Raw genomic sequence first — 12,402 nt, forward strand, 5'->3', positions numbered from 1 at the left:
AAAATTATGGAAAATGAGGAGCAACTGGGTTCTTTCCAACAGATGCTGGCTCCATTTTCTTTAATTCACAGAAATTCCTCCGAATTGCATTTAAAATAGCTTTGAGGGTGTTTTGTGATGAAATCGGGTGTTTTTGAACGCGAAGAAGACATTCGGGCACCGCGGCTCTGGACGGGGAGCAGACGGCAGCGCAGGGTGCTTGCTCCAAAGCAAGCCCCTTTGCAGGGCGCACGAAGGGCACGCTGCGCCCGAGCGCATCCTGCATCGGGGTTTCCGGCTCCGCACACTTGTGCTTCGCTGCGGGCAGCGGGAATCACCGCTCCCGTGTGCGCATCGTGCCCTCTGCTGGGAAAGCAGCGGCTTCGCCCAGGCCAAAGGAGGATCCTGGTTTGCCCGGGCAGATGCTGCGGCACGGAGTGATGCTGGGAGGAGGCAGCTCCAGAGCGGGTCTCGTAACAGCACCTTTCACCTGCCACCCCAGGCCCACTTATTCACACCTGGGTGTGGGAGCTCTCCCTTGCATGCTGCAGCTATGCCAAATCTCACTGGGCGTGATTTTCGGCTCCTTTACCCCCAAGATTATTTGAGTTAGGGCAAGCAATTAACATGACTATAGAGCCACTGCTGGAGAATCAATCTGTCCCACTTAGACTGTGCTAAACACTGATAGTCATGGAAATTAATACTGAACATGGACAGACGCATACTTTGGTCTAAGACTCCTCCTTTATTTAAACTTTTAGCCCAAATGTGGGTTCATTTTCTGCTGCTTGCATTTGCTTTCTGACTTCTGGTATTTGTGAGCCTCTTCCAGTTCTCTGAGAACAAAAGGGGAACCCCAAGGGGAAAAGGGGAAGGACAATAAAGCACAACTTCTACAGAAGAAAGTCTCTTAAAAGCAAACCCAAAAGTATTAGAATCACAGAATGGGTGAAAGGGTTAGAAAGGACCTTAAAATCATCCAGCTCCAACCCCCTGCCACGGGCAGGGACACCTTCCACTAGAGCGGGTTGTTCCAAGCCACCTCCAACCTGGCCTTGAACACTGCCAGGGCTGGGGCAGCCACAGCTTCCTTGGGCAACCTGTGCCAGTGTCAGTATCAGAACCTTGCTTCTTAAAACCTGCATTTTGTTGTATCTCCTCCATTTTAATGCTCATCGAGCGTATTCAGCTCCCCCATCTAATGACAGGAAATTAATATATAGGAAATAGCTGAAAATCAAGTTGCGTTATTATTGTGTTAAATTGTTATTATTGTGTTATCGCTGTGTTATTACTGTGTTAAATCAATGTGCATTACTTGCAAAAGACCTAGATCATGAAACTTTAGTAGCTGAAAGCACGCATGTTCTGTTTCATGATGCGTGAGCTTATGTTTAACTATCAAGGTCTGTGCAGTACCATGGCTGACTGCAACTTCTCTGGAGTTTCTTTGAAAAGAAAAGCTGAATTTTCAAATAAGTAAAGCCCTGCATAATTTAAATTATTTTTTTTTTCTTTTTTCATCTGGAAACTGAAAACAAAAATTGCCACCTAAAAAAAAGAACCACGGCGTCACAGGATCCCGATTCTAGTTGCCAAATGAGTTTTTTTTTCATTCCCCTTTTTCATTCCTAAATATTCCCTCTCATCTGACTATTTTTCTCAAAATGCCTTTTCCACAGGGAAAAGAGTCCCTCTTTGCTCCCATAAAAGTGACCCCAGGACCGTGATTAACTACCCCCCTGCACACAGCCTTCTGCCAAAGCCATCAACACAGCCAAAGCCCCACCAGCCAGCGTCAGAATATTAGTGCTGGGGAAATGATCAGTAACAGGTGTTTGCAGGAAAAAAGAAAGCACAGAGTTTCGATCTCTTGCGATGAATGAACATTACACAGCACAGGGAAGACAGGAGCATCCTGCCCAGCTTTGCTCACCTGAGGAGGCCACGCTGGAGCAGTGGCAGGTAGCTCATCACATAGCGTAGGTGTGTGCGTACTGGGCACTCGGAGCAAGTAGTCAGCACTAGGACAGACATAACCAGTTTGTAGCAGGTTTATGTGAATCCTCACCTTGCTTTTGCAAGGGGTGTGAACCCGTGAGCAATGTGGGTCATGCAGTCAGGGCATGGCCTGTCAAAGCTCCACTGTGACATATGGTTTTCAATTTAACAGGAGCTTACCAGGGTATCAGATGACGCCGTGACTTGGAAGTCACCCCACAGCATGATGTTTGCAAGAAAAAGTGCTCGATTCCAGCTGCATGACCCAGCACCCCCAGCATCCTGCACATACATCTTCCAATAATCAGGGGAAAAACAGATTGCAGGTACAGATGTGGCACCAGGAGCCCGAGCCCCGAGAGCTGGGCAGTGCACCGAGGCACGCAGGGCTGAGAGGATGCAGCAGGGATGTGGAAGGGCCATACCCGATTAAATCACTGTGGGGTGAGTGATGCTCCCAGCTGTTAGCACTGGTCTGCACCGAGGCACACAGGGCTAAGAAGATGCAGCAGGGATGTGGAAGGGCCATATCCAATCAAACCACTGCGGGGTGAGTGATGCTCCCAGCTGCCAGCACTGGTCCCCTCCAGCCACCATGCTGTGTGAGGGTAACAGCTTCTCACCTCATACAATGGATGACTTAATTTCCTGGCATTTTGGGGTTTGTTTCATGTTTAGTGCTATTTGTTTTCATGTTTTAATCCTGCTTGGTGCAGGCTCAGCCCTGCAGCGAGGCAGCTGCCTGCTGAGGCTGGTGCCAGCATGGAGGATCGGAGAGGGAGCGCAGGCATTGCTGTCCCTGTTAGGGGTTTAGTGAGCAATGCTTTTGTCCAAAGCATTATTTGTTTGCCTTCTCCACCTCTTTGTCTTAGAGGAATGAGATGTAATTAAAGCTTAACTCAGGGCTTTGGGATAATTCCCAAAGATGGGGACAGCATGCGCTCACTCCTGTCAGATTTCATGTGCTGGTAGATTGTGTAGTAAAGCAATAAATAGTGCATGTGAAACAGCACAGTGTTTGAGTCCACAGCAAATCATTTATGTCCTCACAGCAGCTTCTCAGGAAGAAAAGACAGGCCCAGGGCTGTGCAGAACCGACTCGCCACAGATGTGAGAGCATCTGAGCACAGGCTTAGGCTGGTCTGATGGTGCTGGTCAGCACTCAATAGGGATGTGCCTGTAAGACACAAGCACTCCAGCACCATCAGCGCTCTGGGAAGGGTTTTCAATCTCATTATGGAAACCCTGCCAGATGCCTGGTCTAAAAGGTGACAGGGCTATGAAGAGGCTGGCTCTTGCCTTGACCCATGTTTCGGACACTGTCTCTCCCGGCGCTGCTCAGTCAGACAGTCAGTGTGTCAGCACTGCTTGATGTGTTGCTTCGTGTCGTATTTCCACCTTTTAGGGCAATAAAGGCAACTATGCAGCAAAAGTCCCTGTGCCAAGGGCCCATCTGAGCTGTGTACAAGGCGTTTGCACCTTGCAGCGCTCTCCTGGTCGCAGCCTTTGCGCGTCTGGGAGCGGGCTCTGAGCTGCCTTCCGTGGCACTCAGCTCCACGGGCTCCTTCACTGGACACCGCTGAACTGCAGCCCCTTTGGCAGCTTGCACACTGCCCATCTTGCTGGGCCTGCGCTGGGATTCCTCCGGTTCTCCGGTAACACGGGGCTGTTTCACAGGATTGGTGTTTGCCAGCAATACAACTCACGGCATCAGCGCACCACGGGGCACAGCCTGGCGTTTGGTAAAGCTGAGCCCCTTCCGTTTGCTGTAGCAGCACATGAATGATTTCCGGCCGTTCCAACAGGAGATGTGACAGACTGTACATTTTGATTGTCCTTTTTCTCTCCCTCTGATCTCCGTGCTTTCCTGAAATGAGACTGGACAGGCACCCAAACCAGAAGCATCTGTTTCTCCTTTCAGTGTCAGCAGTGTAAATAAAGCGTATTTGTGATGTTTGGATTTCATAAACATATTGTTTTTGGCTTTTCTTTGCATATGCTGTGGAGCTTTGCTGCAGAGCTGGACAGACGGATGAGCGTGGCTCTGATCTGTGGCCAGGCACACAGAAGTCTGTTTACAGAGACGGGTAACCATTGGGAAGTGTTGGACCCTGCCTGTCATTTACAGGAACTGCGATTTACCCTGGCCCTGTGCTGAAACAGCTCCTGTAACAGCAGCTGCTGGAGGGGCCATGGAGCTCGCTGGGGTACCGGCACCCCAAGGCCAGCGGGCACCCATCGCCTTTCCACCCTGCTCCAACCTCCACCCACACACTCGCCAGCTAAAATCATGCTTGTTGCCACGGTGGGGAGCCAGCATCCCTCTGGAATGATGGTTTGCCTGTCCGGCTGCCAGCCGAGTCCCAGAGCGGGCTAAATCCTTCCTGGTGCTCAGAAACGATTACCCGGGGCTCTGCTGCAAGGGGCTGCCTCCTCCCTGGTTTTGGATAGAGTTAACCAAGCACCTTGAGGTTTCAAAATTCAGGACAGATGCATAAACAGAGGAGGCAGCAAATGATGATTTGAATCCTATTTTAGTTCATTCCTTCTTTTTCAGCAGTGCAGTAGGAATATTTACCCACTGCAGCTTCACTGGGGTGAGCAGTGCTAACTAGCTCGCTTTTCCCAAAGAGGGTTTGTAACGAGACATGCTGTGGCCTTGAGAACAAGGAAAGCAGGCATCTTCCTTGTAAACACAGCAGCACAGTGGTCTGCTGGAATTCACCCCAGAACAGGAAAAACCCCTCAGGTTGAGAGGTCACACCATAAGCAGATAGTGTGCCACAGTTTACATTTTGAGATCTACAAACATGCATAAACACATCAGATTTTCCTTTGCCTGCTGGCATTCCTAGCATGAATACCGGCACACACGGCCCTCAATGCTGCTCTACTGCAGAGCTGCTTGTGGGACCTCCGGGGCTTGCAGACCCCAATCCCAACTATCTTTCTCTCCTTGAAACCTTGAATGCCTTTTAGACATCAGACAAAGCCATGACCTGGCAGCTTTTTCCCAGTCTCCTCGCACAATGCCCTGTTTTTCCAGGTAGCTCAGAGGAAGGTGAGGAGGAGGATGGCATGCAAACCCTGGTTGCCCTCCAGGCTGGAAGCGATGGTTCTGCTTCAGACCACCCCACCTGAACGTGGGATTGCTTTCTGCCGAACAAAAGTCAGTTGTGGGACTTAGTGGCTACCCTCACAGTTGATATGTACGTGAGAAAATGCAGATTTGCCTGTTCCATAGCTGATTCAGGATGCAGGAGCAGCTCAGCCACAGAAGTACAGATAAGCAGCATGGAGGGATATTATTCAAAGGGCAAGCTTTGTTCAAGGAGGTAAATAAAAAGTATGGGAAAACATCAGAAGGAGAGGGATATTCTGAGAGGAAAAAGGGCTTTTCTCCGAGGAGGCTGTGCTGAGTACCAGAAAGAGGAGCCATCAGTGCCTCTAGCCCATACATCTCCTGGAGTTGCTGACCTTCAATCCAGGCAAACTCTGCTCCTTGCTGAGGTCAGAAGTTGTATTTGCTTTTTGAGAAATGCCTCAGCGCTGCGGTCTCCATCCAAAAGCAACAACCTCGTGTTTCTTGGGGAGGAGAAGGGAAGGGAAGACAATTGCAGGCTGAAACTGGTATGGAATAGCTGCTTAAACACAGCCCCCTGCACTTGCAAACCTCCTGATCACGGCTGGGTAAGGCAGAGCTGCCAAGTCCCGCTGTCACAGGGCAGCAGGGCTGCTCAGCAATGGTTTCATGCCAACCGATGACAGCAGCCAAAGAACCGGGGGTTTCTGACGTTATGGCTAGATGCTTAACCAGAAGAAGCTGCTCACCCAGGAAGCCCAGTGCTCTGGAGATGGATCCTGGGCTCAAAGTCTGATCCACAGCCTGGGTCCTAATTGCCCCAAGTGAAGAAGGGAGAGGCTGGAGGCTCGGAAAGCAGCTTAAAAGCTGTCAGGTAGGGAAGTGGGAGAAGTTCTCAATGGGCTTAGCCTGCTTTCAGAATCCTGAGAAATTTCAGGCTCACCTTGCTATTTTCCCCCATCTTTTTCCCTTATGTGGAAGGCAGCTGTCATTATTCCCTTAATTATTTGTGTGCAAAGTATGCGAGAGCCTCCTTTAAAAAGAGGGGTTTTTTATTCAATTAGCTGCATGTTTCATCGACGAGACAGACACGTGAAGCAGCTGAAAGAAGAAAGGCATTTTTGAATACCTACATGGATAAAGAGCAGAGATGAAAAGCAGATGTTGGAGGCAGCTGTGTAAAACAAATACTGAATAGGCCAGAAAAGGGATCGTAAAGAAATAACATCCCAGCAATATGCTTCATGAGCACCACCTCTGCATTACTGTTTAGAGCAGGCAGGTTTCGAGCTGGCCAGGTTTGCAGACACCGCCTTTTGTCTCCCTGTTAATGCTTTGCCAGTTTATAGCCATGCCAATACCCCAAAACTGCCCTGAGCACCAAGAAGGCATTGCTCCAGCTGCCTCTGGGGCTGGGTGATGGCTCTATGCAACCACCTGATAAATGTGTGAACTTCACTGTCCCCTCCACGTTATTTACTTGTTGTAGAAATACATGCTCAGAAATGCTGATCCTCACTGCAAGATAATATCTAGGGAGCCAAAATATGCTGCCTCCAAACAAACACAGTCACATATAAACTCATCGGGTAAATGCATTTGGAACAGCTAAAGCTGTGAAGCTAAAAAAGCTAAGACTGTATTAAACCCATATTTTATTTTGCTGAGAATCTGAATTTGCAGGTTTAAACATAATTTTCAAGCACCAGAGGGAGCAGATGAAAAGCAAAGAGCAACACTTCCCACTTGCCTTCAGTGCAGACACCAATACGTGCACGATTTGTTCTGCAGCTCTAAACGCTGTTTCACATGGGCTGGTTCTGCACTGCCCGTGCACCACATGGGTTCAGAAACCTGGCTGAAGTGAGGGCAGTCACACACAAGCTTCTGTGCTGCCCCACTTTGCCAAAGGGACTCGTCTCCCCTCACATCACAGTATGTGCTCACAGGAATTGCACAAGGGCAATCAAGTCTTATTCCTGTGTTCAGTTGCTTCATCCAGGTATTTCCGAGGACTGCAGATGGTTTCAGCCCAAATTTAATACAAAAGACAGAAACGTGATCTCTTTTTCCCTATTAAATCAAAGCTAAAATATAATAATTGCATAAAGGATGCTGCAGTGATTAAGCAATTTAGTGCACCGTGAGACTCTTTATCCTACTCAATACAACATAAAACTTTAGTCAAGTTCCTGAGACACAAAACTGCTTGTCATGGTAGGTTTCTCTTTGACACTAATGTTGAAGATGCCACGTTTCATTGTCTGCAGTAATTCTCCAAGGGGAGAAAGGCAGGCAAAGAAAATAGTTTGGCATCTGACCAACTATTCAAAATATTTAACAGTGACCTTGAGAATTAGAAAAGGGTCCATTAAAAACCCTTGTTTAAGGAAAAAAGAAAGGACAAAAATGTGCTTCCTTGCAGAATCTGGTACTGATGCATGTTTACTGCAAAGTTTATCTCAGATATGCTCTGTATACAATGAAAATGAGCTTGAATAAGAAGGAAAAGGAAGCAAGTTTAACTCCTTGTCTTAGAATTACTCTGTGACCCTGCCTGCATTTGGAAATTCATTCAATTTCCAGAATACCTGATCACTTCATTCCAAAGAGTCAACCAGCTGCCCAGAGCAAGAAGAGGAGCAAGACATCACACTTATGCTTAGGTGGAAACTTTTCTAATTTATGAAAAGGATATTTATGGTTCATTGCATTTACAGCAGGTCCAGCTGGCAGAGTAGATAAGCCATGGATCTGCCTTAGACAGCAGCACTCGAGGTGATGTATACCAAAAGCAGCAGCTTCAGCAGCTTCTGGGTGAGGGCAGATCATGTGCAGAAGCCCAAGAAACAAGATCAGAGCTCTCTGGCATTGACAATGTACTCTTGGGTACCAGTGGCAGTGAAGGACCCAGGCAGGGTGTATCAAATCTCATTTGTCCTTTATGGTTTCCCATCCCTATGCTGTAGAGGGAGTGTATTTGGCTAAAAGGAGCAGAAAGACACTTCCCTGGTCAGTTAAAATGGCCACAACAGGGCCACCAAGTTGGGGATGGAGGTGGGAGAAGGGGGCTCATGTCACCCTGGGGTCCCTGTTCTCTGGGTGTTGGGCACAGATGGTTAAAGGTTGGTGCTTTGCCCATCACCATGCCTTCCAGCTATTAAACTACAACTGCTTCTACTGTATATTTTCAGCATGCATCTCTACACACTTAGTATTGTTTCTAAACACAAACACAAGTTCACATTTTAAGGCTTCTTTTGCACAAAGATTTTAATTTAATAGGTGTGCAGTGACCTGCATGCTGCTGTGAGACACTGTCAATGGTTAAAACAGTTACTTTCCTCTTCTAGCAACCTGAAAAACAACCCCTGGAGAGCCAGGTGTTGCTCTGTGTTTCTTCAGCATGGTTTTTGTGGTCCAACAGACAGGAAAGAGGAGCTTTTTGATGGGGAGACCCCATTTGTCCTTTCAGACCGGTGCAGTAGGCTACTTAATGTGAGGCTTGCTTTAAGCACTGTGAAGCTGCGTGACTTCCTTTTCCCATATTATCAGGCCTGTTAGATTTCCTTGTATTTCTTAGGTGTGGCCCTGGAGGATGAACCCACACGAGAGGCCTGGGGAAGCACAGATGTGCTTTGGGTCAAACTGCAAAGAAATGTGGGTGTCTCCAACTGGGAAAGCTCAGAACAGGGTAAGAGGACAGGCATGGTAGCCTGTGATACTCAAGGTCAGGTAACTGTGCTTTAACCTCCTTTACTGTGCTTTAACCTCCAATAATGCTTACCTGCCTTTTTATGGACTATAGACTGCCAGATACTTACTCATGCCCCAGGAGCACATAAACTAGAAAAGAAACCATAACCATCTTGGTTTTGCCAGCACAAGACTGTTTCAGTCTAGGCATTTAGTTTCTGCCATGGCTTTTTGCACACAGTGGATCTTCCCCAGCTCCCAATCGCTCAGTGATGCTCTTCCCATAGGTTAACAGAGGGATATGGGAAATGTTAAATAGTTTCCAGACTTCCAGCCCCCAGCCACAAAAAGAAATAAACCAAATAATTTAAGTTATGGTACATTTTCCACTAAATGCTCTTGTATACTACCACATTGCTGCTCCATTTGGAGGGGCTCCCTGCTCCAGCGGGACCTGTGTTATCCATCCTTCTAGTGTAGCACTGCCCAAGCTTGCATCCATGCTTAGCTTTTATAGACCTAGAACCAATCTTCCTCACAGATATAGCATTTTTTTCCCCAAAACCAGTCTTTTTAGGAAAAGAAAAAAAAAACCAAAACCCAACAACCAATCCTAAAACCAACAATACTTTTTTTTTTTATCATCTTGTACCTCTTATGAGGCTGTAGGAAACTGCGTCATGCACCAACACTTCAAAGTATTATTAAAACAAAGATCAAAACAAGCACTCTGAATCTAAAGAGCACGTAAAAAGTTATGCAAACAACCCCGAGGAGATCCAGCAATGCCACCAGTCTTTTCAGGGCCCCTGCTGAGCCACAGTGTGCCTTAGCAGACAGCAGCGCTTTGGTGTAAGTCTGGTCAAAAAGACCCATCAAGGGAAAAGGGGCATAGAAAGTAACCAAGGTAAGAGTCAGCCACACAGCAAGTGGCTCGCCCATGGCCTCTGGGACTGGCCATGTCCAAAGCTCAGATTTGTTCAGTTTTGTGTGACCTGCCAAGAGATGGATGAATTAGGCACATGCACCTAAGCTCCTGTTCACCCCAAGATGAGTGCAATGTGTCCCTTTTCTTTGTGATTCAAGACTAAAAATCTGCCTGAAATTCACTTGAGCACCCGGCAGCATTTCTCACTGTCTTTATACCTACACACACATTCAATCTTAATTTCCTGTAATTTTCATACAATCATAGAAACATAAAATGGTTTGGGTTGGAAGGGACCTTAAAGCTCATGCAGTTCCAACCCACTCCCACGGGCAGGGACAACTTCCACTAGAGCAGCTTGCTCCAAGCCCCTGTGTCCAACCTGGCCTTTCATAAAATGTATACCTTATGATGCATTTTTTTTCTGTAATATATGCATTACTTTTTAACTTGTGTGATGTGTTAAATGATTAGCGTTGTCAACAACATGGTTTCAATACAGTTTTTTGGATGACTTTGTGAACTGGTTGCCAGCTGGACAGAATATGGAACCTAGATCCAACTTTCTGTTAAATGTTTTTCAAAGAAAACAGGGTTTCTTTAGGTATATTGAAAGTTTTCCTAAGATTTTAATTGATTTTCCCTTCTATCCTCAGTTTTGGCATCTGACATGGATCCATCTGGACTTGCTGATGGATGGTAGGGACCTGGGGGGGTCAAAAGAGCATGCTGAAGACAAAACGTGTACCAACAGCTGTCAGGCATCGCTGTTAATGAAGGAGAAGCAAAGATTGTATCTGTATAGCACAAAGAACCAGCTTATCTTGACTAGTAAGGCCACAAGTTAAAATAGGGTTTATTAGCAGAATAAAACCAGCGAGCCCCTCCAACAGTGTCAGTCCCAGGGGAGCTGGGAGCTGTGGCCGCAGCTGTGGTGGCGTGACACCAGTGTGGCTGAGCACTGGCCAGGCTGGCAAAGTCCCTCGTGGACGAAATGCCAAACACATCCACCTCGTACTCAGAAGATAAAGCACGTGTTGAGGGCTGCACAAACAACAAGGAACAGTCACACGCGGCTGCGTTAATCACTTACATGTGCCTATTAGTGAAAAAGCCTAAAAGGAAAGGAAAGATCAAGCGGGGCTGGACTTCACTTCCTACTTTGCAGCAACAACTATAGGTATTTTTTAAATCCTGAGTGCATGAGCTATGCTGTCACGGGCTCCGGGCCCACGGTGCTCACCACGGGGGTGCTGAGCATCCACGTGCCGGCCAAGGAACACTGGCTGAACCCTTCACAGCCCTGGAATGTGTTCAGGGAGGAAGGAAAGCCGGGGTGAGACCTACAGCCACCCAAGTGAGCGGGGTTTTCTGCTCCCAGAAAGTTGCCCCTTGCTGCAGACAACAGGTCTCTGCCTGTGCCTGTAAGGACATCCGCTACAGCACAGACCTCAGCGCCCTATGTTAGATGGGGACCAAGGTAACATTAGTGCAGAATAAGGCTTCACCCGACGTGAGGACAAGAACAACCAATTGGGAATAATTCCATGAAGCAGAACTGCCCCGCTGCTGGTTTTCAGTGCAGGTCTGTGCTGCAGCGTGACTCAGGGCGATGCTCGCTTCAAGCCGTTCCACCAACTTACCCCTTCAGAAAAATGAATCACCCAGAAAGCAAACAGAGACCGCTCAGCCTTAGCTGCAGCTGTGGTGCTGGCTATGGGAAGTGTTTTATAGGTCTGCCTAAATATTTGGGTTTCTGCTCTCTTGCACGTTTCCATCAGCCTCCTGGTCATCCTGTAAAAATAGAAATCCCTCTTCTAAGGAGATAATTAACTAACGCTGAGCAGCTGCTAGGAATCAAACATGGCAAAAGACACTGAGCCCAACAGTGCTCATAGCCAGCTGCGTAATATTACAGTTTCCTACCAAGGTCCTTCCTCAACATTAAGGCAAAAAATAGAAAGATAAATGAAGACATCACAAATCACGCAGCATCCATTTGCTGTTTTCGGATGTAATTCTAGCGTGTGCAGTCTAGCTTGTGAGTGGAGTCAAGCAATGCTTGAGACCTCTTTCATGGGGGACGGGAGTACTCAAACAACCTCCTCCGTCCCTGCAGCCCCTCAGGGAGACACGCTGGGATTTCATCCTGTGTACGGCTACACCTCTTGCTGGGCAGCTCTTCAAAACCCAGGTCCAGCCCCTGATCATTGTCCTGGCCACATCCACGAGAGAAAACGCTTGTCAAAGAGAAGATAAAATCAGACAAAGGGACACGCTGCCTGGGGCCATCTGCTGCAGTGGGCTGGATGAGCACCGAGAGGGAGGAATCACTGTCTGACACTGAGTAACTTCCAGTGCGGTTTGGGTAAGCTTGTTCGCTTTGTCTGTACCTCCTCCTCTGTTGTTAAGCAACCGGTTACCACTACTGACACGCAGAGAAATGATCACCCAGACTACCAGATATTTCAGATAGGAAACAACGTATTGGAAAGTGATCTGGAAAAAGGGTTTCACATTTAAAGCTGACCATGGTGACAGCTGGAAGGCTGACCGCTTGCCTCTCCTAATCACGACGCCAAAGAAATCTGGCTGTTTTGTTTGCTCTGGCTTCCCAGAGAAATCCCATTACTTCAGGTAGCAATCTGCTGTGGCGGCACTGCACAGGTTGCTCATCCACTTATACTTTTAGGGGGGGGATAAGTGTGTGAGA

The 12,402-nt window shown here is 47.7% G+C and overlaps 1 long non-coding RNA gene across 1 annotated transcript; it reads left to right on the plus strand.

Annotated features, from left to right (window-relative positions):
- The first annotated feature begins 5,305 nt into the window (after positions 1-5,305).
- On the plus strand, positions 5,306-10,524 carry LOC133265197 (uncharacterized). Its single transcript, XR_009741884.1, has 3 exons — positions 5,306-5,939; positions 8,649-8,759; positions 10,346-10,524. It is a non-coding gene; the product is annotated as an uncharacterized LOC133265197 (long non-coding RNA).
- The last annotated feature ends 1,878 nt before the right edge of the window (positions 10,525-12,402 follow it).

The sequence above is a fragment of the Pezoporus flaviventris genome, unplaced genomic scaffold (assembly GCF_033815535.1).
Source record: "Pezoporus flaviventris isolate CSIRO_AGI_PZ_B2104156 unplaced genomic scaffold, CSIRO_AGI_Pfla_v1 ptg000005l, whole genome shotgun sequence".
NCBI classification, from domain to species: domain Eukaryota; kingdom Metazoa; phylum Chordata; class Aves; order Psittaciformes; family Psittacidae; genus Pezoporus; species Pezoporus flaviventris.